Raw genomic sequence first — 19,419 nt, forward strand, 5'->3', positions numbered from 1 at the left:
GTCTTATCAAGATGATGTAGCACTTAGGGACAAAGATGAAGCCAAGGAGGCCTCCACTGGAGGCCAAGATGGAGAACTCCACAGCCATCATGACTTTACCCATGGCACTGTGGTGGACAGGCAGGAAAGTGAGCCACACACTGCAGAACAGCAACATGCTGAAAGTCAGAAACTTGGCCTCGTTGAAGGTGTCAGGCATGTTCCTGGCCAGGAAAGATACTGTGAAGCTGGCTAGGGCCAGGGCACCCAGGTATCCCAAGACACAGTAGAAGGCACTGAGGGAGCCCATGTTGCACAGGATGATGATATGTCCATGTTCAGAGTGTGCATCTATGTCCACAAAGGGAGGAGAGGTTCCCAGCCAGAGGCCACAGAGAGTCACCTGGATTAGGGTGCAGATGGGGATGATGAGGTTAGGAACCCAGGACACAAGCCACTGTCTCCTGCTTCTTACTGGAGCAGTGAGCATGAAGGCCAGAATCACAGAGATGGTCTTGTCCAGGAGAGAGGACACAGCCATGGTGAATACCACTCTGAATATTCTGTGCTGGTGGAAGCAGGTGGCTGTGTGGGAATGGCTAAAGAAGAGCAAGGAGCAGAGGAAGCAGCAGATGAGGGAGATGAGCAGGATGTAGCTGAGGGCCCGGTTATTGGCCTTAACAATGGGGGTGTCTTGGTGCTTGATAAACACCCCAAGAAGAACAGCTGTGAGTGCAGTGCAGCAGAGAGCCAAGTAGGACAGAGACACACCCAAGGGGTCTTCATAAGCTAGGAAGCTCTTAGTTTTCATGAGACAGTAGCAGTGTTTCTTCATAAGCTAGGAAGCTCTTAGTTTTCATGAGACAGTAGCAGTGTCTCTTGTATTTTCCAAAATCGATTCAGATAACCCAGTTCCATCTGCTAAGAGTGCTTTCATAGAAAGTCTGCATGCCTAGTGTAGGTTACCCAAAAGCAAAGACATTGCCTATGTACAAAGAAATACCCTTGGTTGAACATTCTGCACTGGTGGCTCTTCCATGTGACCAAGAAACATCTAGTGGAGGGCGTGGGCCACAGCATAAACACTGTTGTAGATGTTGTAACTCTCGTCTGACATGGTCATGTAAAAAATGTGCCTCAGCAACCAATGCGGTGTGGTATTGTATGAACAGTGCCCCACGTCTCTGCAGTCAGAATTAATCAGTAAGCAATAAATAGATTGAATCTATGAGCTGTGAAGGGAATTATCTCCTGAGTTCTTGGACAAGGTATCTGTCAGAATATAATTGTTGAACCCATAAGTGTTTCTACGATGGTAAGAGAAGATGAGAGTAGCATGGAAAGAATTGAGCAGAAAATATCATTTACCAATAGTCACATCACCATATAGTGAGTTCATGACCCACGCTTTCCCTATAATTAAAAAGTGCCCAAATTTAAGAATAAAGCTTAGTAGAAATTTACTGTCTCCATAAATGATAATCACATTTGTTGATGAGTCTAGGCAATTAGCTGGCAATGCATCCATAGATCATTTGAGAAATCTGAAAAAGCACTGTGAGTTATCACGTTCTGAAAAGCCAGACAGACTGCATTTATACACATCTCTTCTCTCAATTCTGAGAGGAACCACACACCATAGTCATCTTGGGTTATGAACAGTCCCACCCAGGTCCAGCAGAAATGAAGCATCAAGGAGACCATGGCCAGAGCTAGAGCTGAGTCCTTGGCAGCCATATGATAGACAGTATCGAACTTTCCATGGTCACTCAGGAGAAGATCAAAAGTCCCAAATATGAACTAGAGGGAAAAAAATGAACATAAACCAGGAAGAGGATGGTCATAGGCAAATCCCGGTCCTCAGGTGAGCTACAAAACAACTATCAGTGGTGGGAGCAAAAGTTTCCTTATACCATTTGCAAAGTCATCTCCCGTGTTCTGAGTTCTCTGTAGAAATGTAAGCATAAGGCTCAGAGTTTTGGGTAATCCTTTAGTCTCTTAAAACATTTCCTTTTATTTATTTATTTTTGCAGCAAAGAACATGTGTATGTTCCACCCACTTTTGGAATCTTTTCTCTGTGCAATCAAGTAATTTTAAGGGCTGGTGATAACACTTTTTCGTCAGCCTGTAGAGGACATAGTTAATGTGGACATGGCTTCACATCTGCCCACTCTTCCCATCCTTACCTGTGGACATTTGTAGAGGTCTAACAGTGTCCAAGTTGAGACACATATACTAGAGGTTCCTTGAGTTCTGCTATATGTTTGCTGTCTCTTCTGTAGGTGTAATTAGGGCAGTTTTTATTCATCCCAGACAGCCAGATGAGTGGATACTTTAACATCATTATCTGTGTAAAGTGCACTATAGATTTTAAACCCAAGAGTCAGGTTGGGTAGCAGATGGGCATTCTTGTTGATCTCCTCCACAGCTAACACCAGAGTAAGAAGCAATTGGTATTTCTTTAGGTTTATCCTGCACAGAGGTCACAAAAATTTGGTGTGTATATGTGTATTAAAAATGATTAACTGCAAATCTCATGACATTGTTGAATCAAATGCTTATCTCTACACAGTAGTATATGTAGATCCTATCTTCCAACAGGATGGCATTACAATTTGGAGAGTTCCTGAATGGGCCTTGATCAGCATACAAGAGATGACTATTATTCAGAGATTGCAGAAAGGGGTGGGCAGGGATAAGCAAGCTGGTTTTTCCTCTCTGGCATGTATGGATATGTGAAAAACACTGCTGTCTGCTGGGACATAGGAGTATGCCCAGCTGACATCCAAAGTCAGTAAGTACCTTGGATTAGCTGTGCATCTGAGAAAACTCTTAAGAAATATAATTCAAATTGGGAGCAGCTTGTTCACCTGACTTCAACTAGTATGAGCAGAGAGGCAGAGCCTGCTGTGTTAGGACTACATAGGAAAACAGGCTATCTTGTCTCTGTGCTCACTTGCTAAATGATTGCAGACGGCCTACCCTGCTGCAAAGAAGTTAATCTTGCCTTGTGAGGAATTTAAAGAAAACAAAGAAATACAATTCATGTTATGTGGCAGAGGCACACTAAGCTGACTCAGAGAATATCATCATTCAAGGAGATTCCCCAGAAGCAGAGCAAGATGGCAGCCAAGGAAGATAGAACATGAAGATTGCACCACCCATGAAAGAACACATGAGAGTCAAGGGGTGCGGATCAGAGGGTACTTCTCTAGTAGAACAAAACAACAGAAAAGGATGTGTAAGAAATTGTGGAAAGAAGCTGGCTCCATGTCTCACCATAATCAGTGTTAGTAGTTCTCTATGGACATAAACCCTCCGACATTGCATGGAGGGAATTAAAGTTAAATCTCAGCATCATGACCATAAACTGAGACAAGCGGTTGGAAAATGGTTATAGTCTCTGCCCTTGGGTCCAGATTGTGCCTCTGGAACTCTTTTAGGACAGAGAAGGAAGAGACTGACACAACCTCCCTCCTCCAATCTTGTAAATGACAGCAGGTATTGGATTCAACCGCCTAGTGAGCAGGGTTAAATGTGGGTCAGGATTTTTCTTAAATCCCTGTGTCAGACATGAAATTGTTGAACCAATAATCCAGAGGAAAGTAGTCACTTGCTTGATGCTAGCACCAATGCTTCCATTGGAATCTCCAGGAGGATCTCCACTGCCTCAGGGCAGTCTAGGAAAGAAAGTCTGTGAATTTTTTTTTTAGTCATGGGGCTTGAATTTTGGGCATGAGTGCTGTCCCTGAGTTCTTTAGCTCAAGGCCAATGCTCTAGCACTTTAACCACAGCACCTCTTCTAGAGTGGGACTCTAGATAGCGGTGACCCTCCCTCATCAAAATCTATCTAGTCCCAACCAAGCCAAAAGAAAAGTGGACTACTGGAAAACATACAAGGTTTTATCAGGAATTGGCTTTGAGGAATACATAGAGACTCAAACTCCCCAAACAGCCAGATAAAACCACTCAAGATTTTTTTGCTTGTTTTTATATCTGATCTTTGTTTTGTTTTTCCTCTGTGTTACTTTTGTGTAGTGTTCTTTAGGATTTGTTATTTCACTTAAATCTTCTATTTTTCCCTATTACTAGATTTCTTTTCTTCCACTTTTCAATTTCTTAATTTTCTATTTTCTGTTTCCTCTTACTATCCCCTTTTTGTTTCTTTACACATTATACTGCTACTCCATCAGAGCTACCCTGTCTAGTTCTATACACAAAGAAAGGCCTCCTTCTATGTATGTACACAACAATTACAGGAGTTATCTTAAATTAAGCAACAGCCCAATACTCTTTGAATAAACATTTTTCTGATCTCAGCAATTTTCCCAAATACACTTATATATAACTTCTTTTTTTATCTTCATCTAGATCTCTAAGCTATTCCCTACATAACATTTCTTCGAATTCTTTTCTACCTCTTACCCTCAGAAACAAGGTCTCTATTCTCCTCCTACTGCATATACCTCTCCTCTAAGCTGTTCTTATCCCTCTACTATCATTATAACCAATTTTTTTTCTGAACTTAAATTTATATCTCTCCAATCAATCCTAACCCTTCTCATTTCCATCTGCTCCAGTCCATTGATCCTAACAGTTTCTATCTGACCCAACTTACTGTTGGTTCTTTTATGACTCAGTACAAGAGGCCCATCTTGTTACCTTTAAGATGCAGACTACTTATCAGCCAATCGTAGATCTTCTCAAAAGTTACTACTCTACACAATCTCTACCCCGGAGCCACAACATCCCTCTCCAAGCAAAGAAAAAGAGAGCTGAATAGGGAGACATGTACCCATAATTCTGAAACCCTAAGAACTATACATTTACATGACACTGGATTGCTTCCAGCCCTAAAAGACTTTTTTGTCATTGTACCGGTGTGGTTTTTGTCTCCAAACGGTTAGAACTAACTCTAACACCATCCCCCTATATACAAGCTATAGATCAGTCCCAGAATGACCTAGAGGATAATGCTCAAGCTATTTTAAAAGCATGGTTGGTAAATCTGCTGAATGAAAATTTGGACACCCTTCATAGGGTTATAAAAGAAGGTGATAAGGCCAACCAGAAGCTAATAAATGACTTCATGGCCTCCACAAATAAAAGGATAAAGGAACTTCAACAGAAGAAAGAGTCTAATGAAAAGACAGAAACCCAGATAAAAGAATGGAAAGAGAAGTCCGAAAACCAACTGGAGCAGATAAGGCAATTGATTCATGACTTAAAAAAAAAAAACAAAAAACCTTAATAAAGAGCTGGCCACCACTAAGAAGGAAAGGAGATAAACAGCAAAGTAAAAAGCCTTGAAAGCAGAATGGAAGAAGAAAGAATATCTGAGGCAGAATACAGTTTAGACTCCAGAGATAAAAAGTAAACAGATATTCATAACAAAACCCAGAAGCATGACAGATCACTGCAGGGAATACAGGAGATATTCACAAAGCATAATTTGAGACTAAAAGGTATACAAGAGGCCTGGAGAAGTAAGCCAATGGATTAGGAAATATATTCAGCAGAATCCTTCCCAAATATACAAAAGGGAAGGCACATCCAGTTACAAGCAGCTTTCAGAACCCCAAATAAGCCACACCAGAACAGATCATCTCACCACCACATTATAATCTCTCCTGGAACAATATCCACTAAGGAAAGCAATTTAAAAGCGGCCAGGGAGAAGAGAACGATCATATATAAAGGTAACATAATCAGAATCACCTCAGACTACTCAGCAGACACCATAAAAACAAGAGTGGGATCTGGGAAGGTGGCTCAGTGGTAGAGCGCTTGCCTTGCATGCATGAAGCCCTGGCTTCGATTCCTTAGCACCACATAAGCAAAAAGAAAAAAGCCAGAAGTGGCTCTGTGGCTCAAGTGGTAGAGCTCTAGCCTTGAGCTGAAGAGCTGAGGGACAGCACCCAGGCCCAGAGTTCAGGCCCCAGGACTGGACGACCCCCTCCCCCCAAAAAGGAAGCATGGCCTGGAAAGAAGTATGCCACACCCTAAAGACAAATACCTACCAACCAAGAATAATCTACCCAGCTAAGCTCTTATTCATAGCAGAAGGACAAATAAAAACCTTCCATAGCAAGGAAAATCTATCAAACCATCTCTTCAAAAAATCCTCAAAGATGTTGTATACATAGAAAGTCAACAAGAACACAATATAGGCAATGAAGCGGTCCACAAACAGAGAACTACGGAATCACAACAAGAACAGCTAAGGCACAGCTTCCCTAGGAAAAAAAAGTTGGTAATAAATCAGGGATAGACACCTTTCAGTCCTAACTCTCAGTAATAATGGACTTAACTCTCCAATTAAGTGACATAGATTGTCCAGTTGGATCAAAAAGCAAGAATCTTCTATATGCTGTCTTCAAGAGACACACCTTGCCCACAGAAATAAACATATTCTGAAAGTGAAAGGCTGGAATAAAATCTACCAAGCAAACTGCCACCCATGAACAAGCAGGAGTTGAAATCCTAATATCAGATAAAATAGACCTCAAATTAAAATCAATGAGAAGAGATAAAGACGGTCACTACATACTAATTAAGGAATCTACCCTTCAGGAGGTTATTATGATTCTAAATATTTATTCACTAATAACAGAGCACCCAAATTTATCCAAGAAAAACTACTTTCCCTCAAATCACACATAGATTCAAAAACAATAATTGTTGGGTACTTTAACACACCACTATCCCTGCTAGATAGATAAACTCAGCAAAAACACAACAGAGAAACCTCAGATCTTAACATCTGCATAGGTCAACTAGACTTAACAGACATTTACCAAATATTTCACCAAGCAGTATCAGATTATACTTTCTTCTAAGCACATATACAACATTCTTCAAAATAGACCACATTCTAGGCTACAAAGCAAATTTGTTCAAATTCAGAAACATTGAAATTTTGCCCTGCATTCTCACAGACCACAAGGGAATAAAATTAGAATTCAACACCAAAAGCCACCAAAAGAGAACCTGTAATACATAGAAGCTGAACAACACACTGTTGAATCACAAACGGGCCATGAAAGATATTAGAAATGACATTCAAATGCTCATGTTGTTTAACAAAAATGAACACACAAACTAGGACCCAGCAAAGGCATTACTCAGAGGCAAGTTTATAGCTCTGAGTTCCCCATTCTTTAATTGGAGAGATATTAAACCAACAATTTAATGAGGCACATAAACTTCAGAATGAAACAAATAATGTTAATTAAATCTGAATTAAATGAAGAAAACTTTAGAAAGAATTGACAGGACAAAGAGTTTGTTCTTTGAAAAAATTAATAAAATTGACAAACCCTTGGCAAACCTTATCAGAGATGAGATGGAAAACATCACTACAGAAACAACCAAGATTCAGAATATAATAAGGGAATACTTTCCAAACTTTTATGCTAATCAATTTGAGAATCTGAAAGATATGGATCAATTTGTAGCAAATATTAAACCAAGATGATTTAAACCAACATAAAAGACCCATATCAATTATCAAAATAGAAACAGCAATAAGAGATCTCCTACCCAAGAAAAGCCAAGAACTGCATGGATTTACACCTGACTCCTACATGGCCTTCAAAGCAGAACTCACACTAATACTCCTCCAACTCTTCTATGAAACTGAAAGAGAAAGATCACTACCAAACACTGTCTATGAAGCAATCATAAACTTCATCCCAAAAACCAGGCAGGGAATCATCAAAGAAAGAGAACTATAGACCCATTTCTTTGATGAACATCGATGCAAAACTTCTCAAGAAAATTTTGGCCAATTGACTTCAACAAATCATCAAAAAAATCATACACCACGTTCAAAGAAGATTCATTTCAAGGATGGAAAGATGGTTCAACATACACAAATCTACTAATATAATTCATCACATCAACAAGAGCAAGGATAAGAACTACATGATTATCTAAGTAGATGCTGAAAAATGATCTGACAAGATCCAACCCTACTTTATGATGAAAGCTCTGGAAAAACTAGGAATCCATGGAACATTCCTCAATATAATAAAGGCAGTGTCTGATAAACCAACAGTCAGCATTATAATTAATGGAGAAAATTAAAGCCATTACCTCTAAATTCAGGAATAAGACAAGGATATCGCGCTCTCCACTCCTCTTCAACTTAGTACTAGAATGCCTAGCTGGGGCAATAAGAAAAGATGCAAACATAAAGGGGGTCCAATTGAGCTAGATGAAGTAAAATTCTCCCTCTTTGCAGATGACATAATCTTGTGTTTAAGGAACCACATGGACTCCACTACCAAGATGTTGAGCTGATCAGAAACCTTGGCAAAGTAGCAGGGTATAAAATTATCCCTCAAAAATCACTTGCTTTTGTGTATGCCAACAATGCTTTTCCTGAAATCAGGAAAGCTACTCGTTTTGTAATAGCCCCACCAAAAATAAGGCATGTAGAAGTTAACTTAACTAATAGTTGAAGGACTCTATGATGAAAACAGTAAAAACCTGAAAAAGGAAATTAAAGTCAAACTAAGGAAGTGGAAAAACCTCCCATGCTCCTGCATTAGGAGGATTAACATCATGAAAATAGCAATACTGCCAAAGGCTATCTACAATTTCAATGCCATACCTATCAATATTCCAACCTCATTCTTCAGGGAAATAGAAGAAACAATCCAAAAATTCATATAGAACAATAAAAGACCTGAATAGCAAAAACAATCCATACCAGAAAGAACAGCACTGAAGGAATATCAATTCCATAGTTGAAACTCTACTACAAAGTCAAAGTAATGAAAGCAGCTTGGTACTGCCACAAGAAAAAACCTGAGGACCAATGAAATAAGACTGAAGACCCAGAAATGAAGAAACAGACATATTAGGCACCTAATCTATAACAAGGGTGCTTAAAAATAGAATCAAAGAAAGACAGATTCTTCAGTAAATGGTCATGGCAAAATTGCTTAATCACCTGTAGAAGACTAAAGCTAGATCAGTGTATACCACCTTGCACCAGAATCATCTCCAAATAGATAAAAGACCTTGAAAAAAAAAAGCAAGATCCATGAAAACATTATAAGATGGAATAGGAGAAACTCTTGGGCTGCTTGGCATAGGCCAAAATTTTCTTAATAGAGACCCAGAAACACAACAAATCAAAGAAAGTTTGACAATGTGATTGCATGAAATGACACAGTTTCTGCATGGCAAAGGACATAGCTAACAAGATCAATAGAAAGCCCACAGACTGGGAGAAGATATTCACTAGCCATACAATGGACAAGGTCTCATATCTAAAATATTCTTAGAAGTCAAAAAACTTTAATCCCCCAACAACAAATCCACAAAGAAACAAATTCCCGATAAATACGTGGGCAGGCAGAAAAATGCTCTGCTTTACCCACGATTTTGTGATCCTGCTCCCAGGCTAGTTCAGTGGAAGGAGATCTCCTTTGAGTATCACAAAAGAGGCTGTTTCCTCTAGTTTGGAGATGCTGTCATGAGGCTAGGTTCTGGGCAGAGTTGAGGCCTTTCAGCAAACAGTAGCTTTTACCTGAGGGGTTAGCTTCTGAGATATTCACAGAGCCCAGCCTGGAGCCATTCTCAGGGTTTATGTTTACTGAATTTCAATTGATTGTCAATGCTCCCTGAGAATGAGTGAGCACATCAGGGTTCTACTCACATCTTAGTTCCTTGGTCATGTCTGGTCTGCGATCTTCAGGATGAAGCTATCTTTTCCTTGTCAGTTCTTGCTGGTGTTGTCTAGAATCCACTTGCCTGCTGTGTTTGGCACCTTTGTAGTGGACTTTCTGTGTTGTTGGTATTGCAGCTACAGCCTGCGCTGCTGCTGTCACAGCCACAGCCACAGCCACAGCTGCTGGCAAGTGCACAGATCTGTCTCCTTGCCTGAATTTTCCCTCTCTGGCCAAACTCTCAGTGCTGTGATGGCATACTTGGTGTAATTGTCTGGCCTACGACTGTTCACTGGAACACCAACTGTTTTCTATGCAAAAGCTTGTTTAGCCTCCAGCTTCTCTGCCATATTTCTGGAACTCTGTGCATTTTTGTTTGTTTGTTTGTTTTTATTTTTTGGGGGGCGGGTCCGGTCGTAGGGCCTGAACTCTGGGCCTGGGTGCTTTCCCTCAGCTATTCAGCTCAAGGCTAGCGCTCTACCACTTGAGCCACAGCGCCACTTCCGGCTTTTTTCTTTTTGCTTATGTGGTGCTGAGGAATCGAACCCAAGGCCTCATGAATGCAAGGCAAGGACTCTACCACTGAGCCACCTTCCCAACCCCCTGTGTATTATTTTTTATTCAGAGATCTTGTCATTATAGTCAGAATTGACCAACTCTGGGTGAGAAATTACAACGCAGTGAGAATGTCAACAATTATTGTACTTATAGTCTGATTTAGGGTATTGTAAGCTTTTCCTACAACTACTCAATAATTATAAAAAAACATTAAAAAGGAGACAGTGACAAAACTTAAAAGACCCACCTAGGTAATTCCTATGGGCCACTCTATCAGATTTTCAAACAAAATTAATTGTTGAACATGTGGCTTTGATGGAGAAAACTTGCCAACTTTCATCGTTTGTCCCAGACCTTCTGGAAAATTCCAAAAGCTCATAATGTCATACTTTGCCCCCAGTTTTCTTTCCTCATTCCAAACCACTGGTTCTCTGACAGGATTGGTAAACTGGATCTCCTTCAAAAAGGGATGCAGCTAAAAGACATACATTACCCTTTGTTGAAGTGCTTCCCAGAGTATCTACAGTAGCCCAAAATAATGAACAGGCAACTGATTAACTTTCATGCCCTCCACAAATTCACATACAGCACAGGAATCCAATCAAGCGGAGCAGAATCATGCCTGTAGAAAACTAAAGTGTTACTAAGATTCTAAAACCTGGTTATCAGCCCAGCTCCAGTGGCTCACGCCTGTAATCCTAACTATTCAGTAGACTGAGATCTGAGGATTGCGGTACAAAGCCAGCCCAGGCAGGAAAGTCTGTGAGACTCTTATCTCCAATAAAAACCACTAGAAAACCAGAAGTGGTGCTGTGGCTCAAGGGGTAGAGCACTTGCCTTGAGTTGAAGAGCACAGGGACAGCTGCCAAGCCCAGAGTTCAAGCCCTAAGACAGACCAAAAATAAATAAATAAAACCTGGTTACCCAGGATAGGATGCAAAGACCCAATTTTAAAAAGATTGAATCTCCAGCTACATCCACCTAAATAATGTATTATGATAATACAGACACCAACTGCCTCTCTCTAATGAACCAAAACTCTTTACTTTATGAATGTGATCAGAGATTTAGTCTGAAAAAAGATAAACAATAAACTAAGTAGAATCATAGAATATTTATGACACCTAGGGAATATTATCTCAAGCAAGACTAAGTTTATTGTGTGTGTGCCTGTCATGGGGCTTGAACTGAGGCCCTGGGTACTTGCTATTATTTTATCTTATTTTTTTTCTTTCTCTAGCCTAGCACTTTTCCATATGAGTAACAGCTCCACTTCTGGCTTTTTAGTGCTTAACTGGAGATAAGCGTCACACACACCTCCCTGCCTGGCTTGGCTTTGAACTGAAATATTCAGATCCCAACCTCCTAAGTAGCCTGGAGTAGTACACAGGTATGGGATATTTTTGCCCAGAAAATCTTAGGTTTTTCAAGCACTAGTCAATCTTGACCTGTTATTTTAATCAGTTACAAGGACATTTTGGATTTGTACTATTGAAAAGTTGAGAGCTTATACCACATAAAGTGAGGTGAGGACAGGAGACATAGTACTTCCTTATCACAGATGCTATGTTCTTCAAGTCACTTCATGGAGAGCATAACAGGCCCAGTGTATCTTGTATTTTTCCTGAAGAAGGCAGACTACCTAATTCCATCTGCTATGGAAGGTCTAGAACATCACTATGCCTGGAACATATCACCTAACAGGAATGTAATTACCGTGAGGACAGAAATGCTCTTGGTTGTTTATTGAGCATTAGTGGGTCTTCTATGTGATGAAGAAGCATCTCTTGGAAGACGTGGACCACAGCATACATGGCATTGTAGATGTTGTAACTCTTCTGACATGGCCATGTCAAAAATGTGTCCGTGCAACCAATCCACAGTGGCATTGTATGAACAGTGACCCAATTTTGTACATTCAGACTTAATCAGTATGCACTGAACAGCCTGAATTCATAACCTAGGAAGGGAAATATCTTCTGATTCTTTGGAATAGTTATCCCTTGGGACACAACTGGTGAACCCAGAAATGTCTCTATAGTGGTGAGAGAAGATGAGAGGTTTGTGGAAGGAGTCTAGTAGGAAATATATTTTGCTGAGGGTCATGTCATCATAGGGTGAATTCATGGCCCACACTTTCTCTGCTCTTTTAAAATCCCCAAATTTAAGAATAAAGCTTAGTAGCAATTCAATGTCCCCATAAATGATCATCATATTGGTTGAAGATTCCATGATCTGGCGATATCTTGGTCGATCACTTGATAAATCTGAGATGCCATTTGTCTGGATGGTGTTCTCAAAGGCAAGCAGACTTCACTCTTGTCCATCTCTTCTCTCAATTCTGAGAGAAACCAGACACCATAGTCATCATCCATGATGGACAGTCCCACCCAGGTCCAGATGTAATGAAGCATCAAGGAGACCATGGCTAGGGCTAGACCTGAATCCTTGCAACCATCTGATAGCATCAAACTGTCCATGGTCACTCGGGAGAGAACCAAAAGACCCATAGGTGAACTAAAGGGGAAAAAATGAACACAACAGCAAGAAGAGGATGGTCATGGTCAGTGTCACAGTACTGAAGAGAAGTCAACAACCGCTTGCAGTGGTGGGAATGAAGGTTTGCTTGTCCCATTTGTAATATCATCTCTCATGTTCCAAGATTTTTGTAGAATTATGTGGATCAGGCTCAGAGCCTGGCATCATTCTTTGCTCTCTTATAGTCTCCTTTTATCTCTTCCAACAAAGATAATGTGGATGCCCCAACCAATTTGGGGGTCTTTTCCTTTGAGGCCATTACATATGTGAGACTCATAATACCACCTCTCCCCCCAACCTTCTTGAGGACAAGGTCAAGGTGGACTTAGGTTCACATCTCCCCACCCTTCCAAGATTCACCTGTGGAAGTTTGTAGAGGCCCAGCAGTATTCCAATTGGGACAGATGTGCTGGATGTTCCTGTGAGTATTGCTATAGCTTTTCTGTCTCTCCAGCAGGTGTAATTAAGGCTGTTTTTATATTTCCCAAATAGCAAGGTGAGTGGAATCTCTAACATCCATTTCTACTTAATGCAAAATATACATCTCAAACCTGAGAGTCATGCTGGGTAGCAGATGTGGTTTCTTGTTGATTTCCTCAACTGGGAGAATCAGGGACAGAACCAATTGGTATTTTAAATTGAGCCTGCACAGAGGTTACAGAAATTCAGGTAGGTTAACGTATATTACAAAAGATTAAGTGGGAATCTCAAGGCTTTGTTGAATTGAATGCTTGTTTCTACACACATTAATATGTTTAGACCCTGTCTTCAAAAAGGATGGGATTAAAATTTGGATCACTAGGAAGGTAATGATAATTGGAAGGGTTCCTGAAACAGGATTTTATCAATGCACACACTAGACTGCTGTTCTGAGATAGCAGCAAGGAAATGAGCTGGCTTTTCCTCTCTGTCATTTGTGGATACATGAAAATTACTGATATCTGGGCCATAGAGCTTGTCTAGCTCCCACACCAAGTCATTGAGTACCTTGAACTAGATCTGGGTATAAAGCCTATGAAGATTAGGTCTGTATATGAAGCAAATGAAGGAATGCTTAAGAGATACTAGTTGGCACAAACATCAATTAGATGTAGATGCTGGTGGCTCATGCCTGTAATCATAGCTACTCAGGAGGCTGAGATCTGAGGATCATGGTTCAAAGCCAGCCCAGACAGGAAAGTCTGTGACACTCTTATCTCCAATAAACCACTAGAAAACTGGAAGTGGCCCTGTGCCTCAAGTGGTAGTGTGCTAGCCTTGAGCTGAAGAGTGTAGGGACAGTGCCTAGGCCCGGAATTCAGGTCCCAAAACTGACAATAATAATAATAATAATAACAATAAAAGAACACCAATTAGGACATTATCTGAGCAAGGAGAAGACAGTTCCCTGGGATACAAAGCCTGTCCTGCTGGTGAGGGATCTTGGGGATGAGTGATCATCCAAATGCCAGTGGAAAACTGCACAGATAAGAGGGGATGGTGTCAGATCCTAAAGGGAGTCACTTGGTGCTTGCCCTTTCAAAACTAAGCAGAGCTGGGAGGTCAAAACAAAGTAGTTGAAAAGCATGCCTATCTGATGCCCATTCCTGCTTATCTTCTAACTGGGCAGGAAGTTATAAGTATTACCTGTTATTTATGTGTATGTTACATTTTTGTTTTTAGGGCTATGATTGTGAAATGGAGGATAGTTTAAAATTAACCAAAAGCCTAGTTCCTACTCTTTGCTCAAGACTATGACTGGTAGTAAATTTTTTATGTAGAAGCTGATAAATATATATTCATCAGGTCTGATAAAGAGGGTAAGGCTAGAGTGTTAGTAAATAAAAAGCCTCTTCTCTCAAGCCTCAAAATAGGACATCTCGCCATTTGGGTCTAATAGATCTCTCACACACACATGTAAAGCAGTATTCATATACATTTTAAATATTCTTTCTTGGTATTGTAAAACATCAGTAAATCATGGATCTAAGATCTTGTCCCCATTGAAAGATGTCTGGGAAGCTTCACAGAAAGCTGATATGCAGTGTAATGGTCACCACAGTTCAGGTTCCCAAGTCAGCCAGGGAAATGCTTTTGCACACCAGAGTGCTAAGCAGGCTATAGTGCTCTGCTGTAGGAAAATGGCTTGACTACGAGCATACCTATGTTTATCACAGCATTATTCACCATACCTAAGGTATTGAACCAATCCAGATGCCCCTCAGTAGATGAATGGATCAAGAAAATGTCACACACACACACACACACACACACACACACACACACACACACACACACACACAAATGGAATTCTATGCCTCCATCAGGAAGAATGACACTGCCCCATTTGTTAGAAAATGGAAAGAATGGAAAACATCCTATTAAGTGAAGTATGCCAGACCCAAATAAATATAGGTCGCATGGTTTCCCTTATTTGCAATAATTGGTGTATGTCTATGCTAATCTTATCAGATGATCTGAAAAGCTCAAAAGCTATGTACATATGATCCTATAAGATGATGCTAAGCAAAATGAACTCCAAGATACTGACACAAGAGTTTATTTTTGTTGTTCTTTTAATGTACTATGTAATTTTTTGTTTCTTTTGTATGTTCTTCCTCCTGTGGTATATGCCTGTTGTCACTGTATTCGATTTTGGTACCTTGAATCTTGTATATACATTTATCTAGTTTGGGGAGGGGAAGGAGAAAAACAAAATTCTGAAACAAGAAAACAGGACGACCCATTGCAACAATGATACTCACAAGACACTATGTCAGAAATGAACTTTACAACTTTGTGGGGGGCGGGGATAGCAGTGGGAGTTGTGAATGGAAAGAGATGGTCAGAGAAAAACAAAGGAGGGGGTAAAAATGATGGACAAGAAATGTACTCATTACCTTACTGATGTAACTGTAACCCCTCTGTACAGCATCTTTACAATAAAATAAAATTTTTGAAAAAGAAAGACCCTCCCGCAAATGGCTTGAATCACTTCTATCCTCAAATTTCTTAAGACAAACTCTTACCTATATGGAAGCCACCCTGTTCTGTTTTTCTCAGTATTCCCACAGCTGTGAAAATGTCTGGTGTTACCTGTTGGATAACATTTCTAGAATAAAGTCTTTATCTCTTCAACCCCAATCTCAGGTTTCAGATTCATCTAGACACAAGGACTCACAGGACTTCTATTGCTATAAACCACTAACAATTGAGATTCCTTTTCAAGATTAATAAAAGGAGAGTTAACCACATTGCCTGAATGGTGTGATCAAGTTTCCAATTTTAAATTTCTATTAACTCAATTATAAATAGAATTCTTTAGTCTCAGATCAATTGTTAAAGCTCCTTCATTAAGCTTAGGATGTATAAGAAATCACCTTTTCTTAATTATTATTTCCTGGCCTAAATTGGAAACAAACCCATTTTGACAGTGGGCCCAATATTATACAAGGGAGGTTACTTCTGGTTAACTTCCACTCTTGGGCAATTGAGCTCAAAGACTTTTCTCTTCTGGAAATAGCACTATCATACTCAAAGTCAATGGAATGAGAAAAGCTCTCCTGCAGAACAGGAAGACTTTATACATCATTCCTGCAGCCCTAGGAGGAACCTGCAGAACTGTAAAAGTTAAATGCTGTGTGTATATTCCAGACAACTCAAATATCTCCCCAGCCCTTCTGGATCTACACACTCAAATTGTTACTAAGTCTGACCCTACTCTTAGTTGTAACAAATGATTTGCGTCATGGCTCTATGCAACCACTTGATAGGGAAATTTGTTATTTAGCTTTATGGCATTAATAGGTAGAGGTATATTGATATGCTGCACCTTATATAGCTTCTGAGGATTATTATGCTCCAGAATTTCTTATTTGCCTTCTTTTCCAGTTTGTGGTTAAAGAATGCTCCTAATGATGTCCCATCCTGGCAATCCAACAACAGAACTTCCCATGTAACCCTTGATAAGATAGGACAAGACTTCAGATGCCTGGCTAGATAGGGTCAATGTCCCTGCTCAGCTTAATGCGGTGATAGAGATGGATCTTCACCAATCAATGTCCTTTAAGATTAACGGACCAAAGTCACTTGAGGGGAAAGTGAGGCAGGATAACCTAGGGAAACTGAGGCATGGTAAATAATTGCCAGTAATTAAAAACTTAAGCTGAAAGCTAATTCAAGAGATATTTATCTATTTACTTCTCTTAAGATGAAAGGAACAAAGTCATTTCAGGGGAAAATGAAGAAAGATAATCTAGGGAAAACTAGACATGGGAAATGGTTGCTAGAAATTACGGGGGAAAAAACAACCCTCAAGCTTAAAGTTAGTCCATCCACTTCCCTTAAGATTAAGGAAAGAAAGTCATTTTAGGGGAAAATGAGGCAGGAGAAATTGAGGAAACATGGTACATAGAAATATAGAAACACTATCTTTGCTTCAAAGAGACAACAGGATGCATTCCTTCTTGTGAGATAATGTCTCACAGAATTAACACTTGTCTGGCATGAAATATGCCTTCCTGAGAAAATGCTTCCCCCAAACTTTAGCAACCACTTACCCACCTCGCAGAAAATATGACTCCGTCCTTATGTCAGTGATGAGCATCTCTTTTATGGCAGAATGCACTGTTATCTGGAAAGAATGCTCAAGATATTCAGAAATTCAGAAAGTGTAACAGTAGGAGTGATTAAAGACAAAATGCCTTTAGCATATAAGTACACCTGGCAGCCAAAGAGCTGTGTGTCTTTCCTTTAAAACATTCACACTCTCTTAGAATGTGTCTCTGCCTTTCTGTTTGTCTGCATGCTTGCTTACTTGTTTACCTACTCAGAAAAGCTCTGTCAATTTTCTTACCATCGTGACTTGTCCAGAAATTCTCACCCTGTGATCAAAGTCAAGGACCCTAAGTGAAGAGTCCCAACTTCATTTGTTTAATATAAGTTTTCCACAAGTATTTCTATTTCTATTTCTGATGGATGAGTAGAATTTCACTCTGTGTGTGTGTGTGTGTATGTGTGTGTGTGTGTGTGTGTGTGTGTATGGCACATTTTCTTGATTAATTTATGTACTGAGGGGCCTCTGGGTTGATTCCATATCTTGGCTATGGTAAACAATGTTGCAATAAACATGGTTATGCTGGTATAGCCTTGTTTTTGTTTGTTTCAACCCCTCTTCAATGCACTATGTAGGTTCCTCAAAATACTAAACATAGAGCTTCCATAGTTAACCGTTTAGTGTAGTGTTCAGATAATACAGTCTGGTTCTTACATAGACTTTATAAATATGCTCCATTAAGGGAAATTTTATGAATGTATTCTAATAATGTCAGGTATAGTTGAAGGCTTGTTAACATCATTTAAGTAGAATGACTTTATTTTTTCCTTAAAAAGGGAAGGTTTTCCTTTATTTTTATTTTTTAATATATATTTTTATTGGAAAGATACTGTACAGAGATGTTACAGTTACATGAGTAAGGTAATGAGTACATTTCTTATTGAACAGTGTTACCCCCACCGTTGCTTTTCCCATACCATACCTTCCCTCCCCACTTCCCTCACTTCTCCCCCCTCAAAGTTGTCTTGTACATCTCATTGCTACAATGAGTCAAACTGTATCATCATCCTTCCACTCCCCACATTAGAAAAATGTATATACAAGATTCAGGTGTAGTTTATTTTATGAGTATGTGGTGTCAGGCACCAGATGCTCATGCCTCTAGTCCTACCTACTCAGGGTGCTGAGATCTGAGGATATTGCTTTGAAGCCATTCTGGACAAGGCAGTCTATGAGACTCTTATCTCCAATAGACCACCAAATAGCCAGAAGTAGAGTTGGAATTCAAGGGATAGAACACAGCTGTGAGCACAAAAAGTTCACAGTGGCAGAACCCAGGCCCTGAGTTAAAGCTGCAGGATCACAACACACACACACACACACACACACACACACACACACACACACACATCACTGCATTCCAGTAGTGTGCATAAAATGAAACCCATGCATGGCCCCATGGTTTCCTTGGGGTATTGCCTCACATTTGGAGGGATTTTGCTTTTACTTGATATTATTCTTTCTAATCTGATCCCTCTCTCCTCAAATTCACTCACATTTTGTCTTCCTACTTCCAAGACACTACTATCCTCCAAGGGCTGCAGTAATTTTTGTACTGCCAAAGTCACTAAAGATACTTCTGTTCTTCAATATGCTTGATGGCTCAGTAGCAGAGCCACAAAGAACTGTAGTTGCTTTTTTTGATATGGTGATGGATTATTTCTCATGCATTTCGTTTTTGCTTACAAATGGGATCCTGAAAGTCAAAGCTGTTGGGAGTCCTGTGGCATTAAAATATGTCATGCAGGTCAAAGCATCTACTTTGAAATTGAATTTTAGTTGTGCCAGTCCTGAGGCTTAAACTCAGGAATTAGGCACTGTCCCTGAGCTTTTCTGCTCAAGGCTACTTCTCTCCCACTTGAGTCACAGCTTCATTTCCAACTTTTTAAATTTCTGGTGGCTAATTGGAGATAAGAGACTCATGGATTTTCCTACGAGGGCTAGCTTTGAGCTGTGATCCTCTGATCTCAGTCTCCTGAGTAGCTAGAATTACAGGTGTGTGCCACTGGCATCTAGCCTGAAATTAAAGTCCTTTAATGGGAGACTGTACTGTTTGATAAGCAGACATA

The 19,419-nt window shown here is 40.0% G+C and overlaps 1 long non-coding RNA gene across 1 annotated transcript; it reads right to left on the bottom strand.

Annotated features, from left to right (window-relative positions):
* Window positions 1–611: 611 nt before the first annotated feature.
* Window positions 612–11,945, bottom strand: LOC122119673. Its single transcript, XR_006149601.1, has 3 exons — window positions 11,935–11,945; window positions 5,227–5,238; window positions 612–679 (listed from the first exon to the last, which is right to left on the bottom strand). It is a non-coding gene; the product is annotated as an uncharacterized LOC122119673 (long non-coding RNA).
* Between the last annotated feature and the right edge of the window lie 7,474 nt (window positions 11,946–19,419).

Source organism: Dipodomys spectabilis, unplaced genomic scaffold (genome assembly GCF_019054845.1).
Source record: "Dipodomys spectabilis isolate Male_0828 unplaced genomic scaffold, ASM1905484v1 ptg000173l, whole genome shotgun sequence".
Classification (NCBI taxonomy): Eukaryota; Metazoa; Chordata; class Mammalia; order Rodentia; family Heteromyidae; genus Dipodomys; species Dipodomys spectabilis.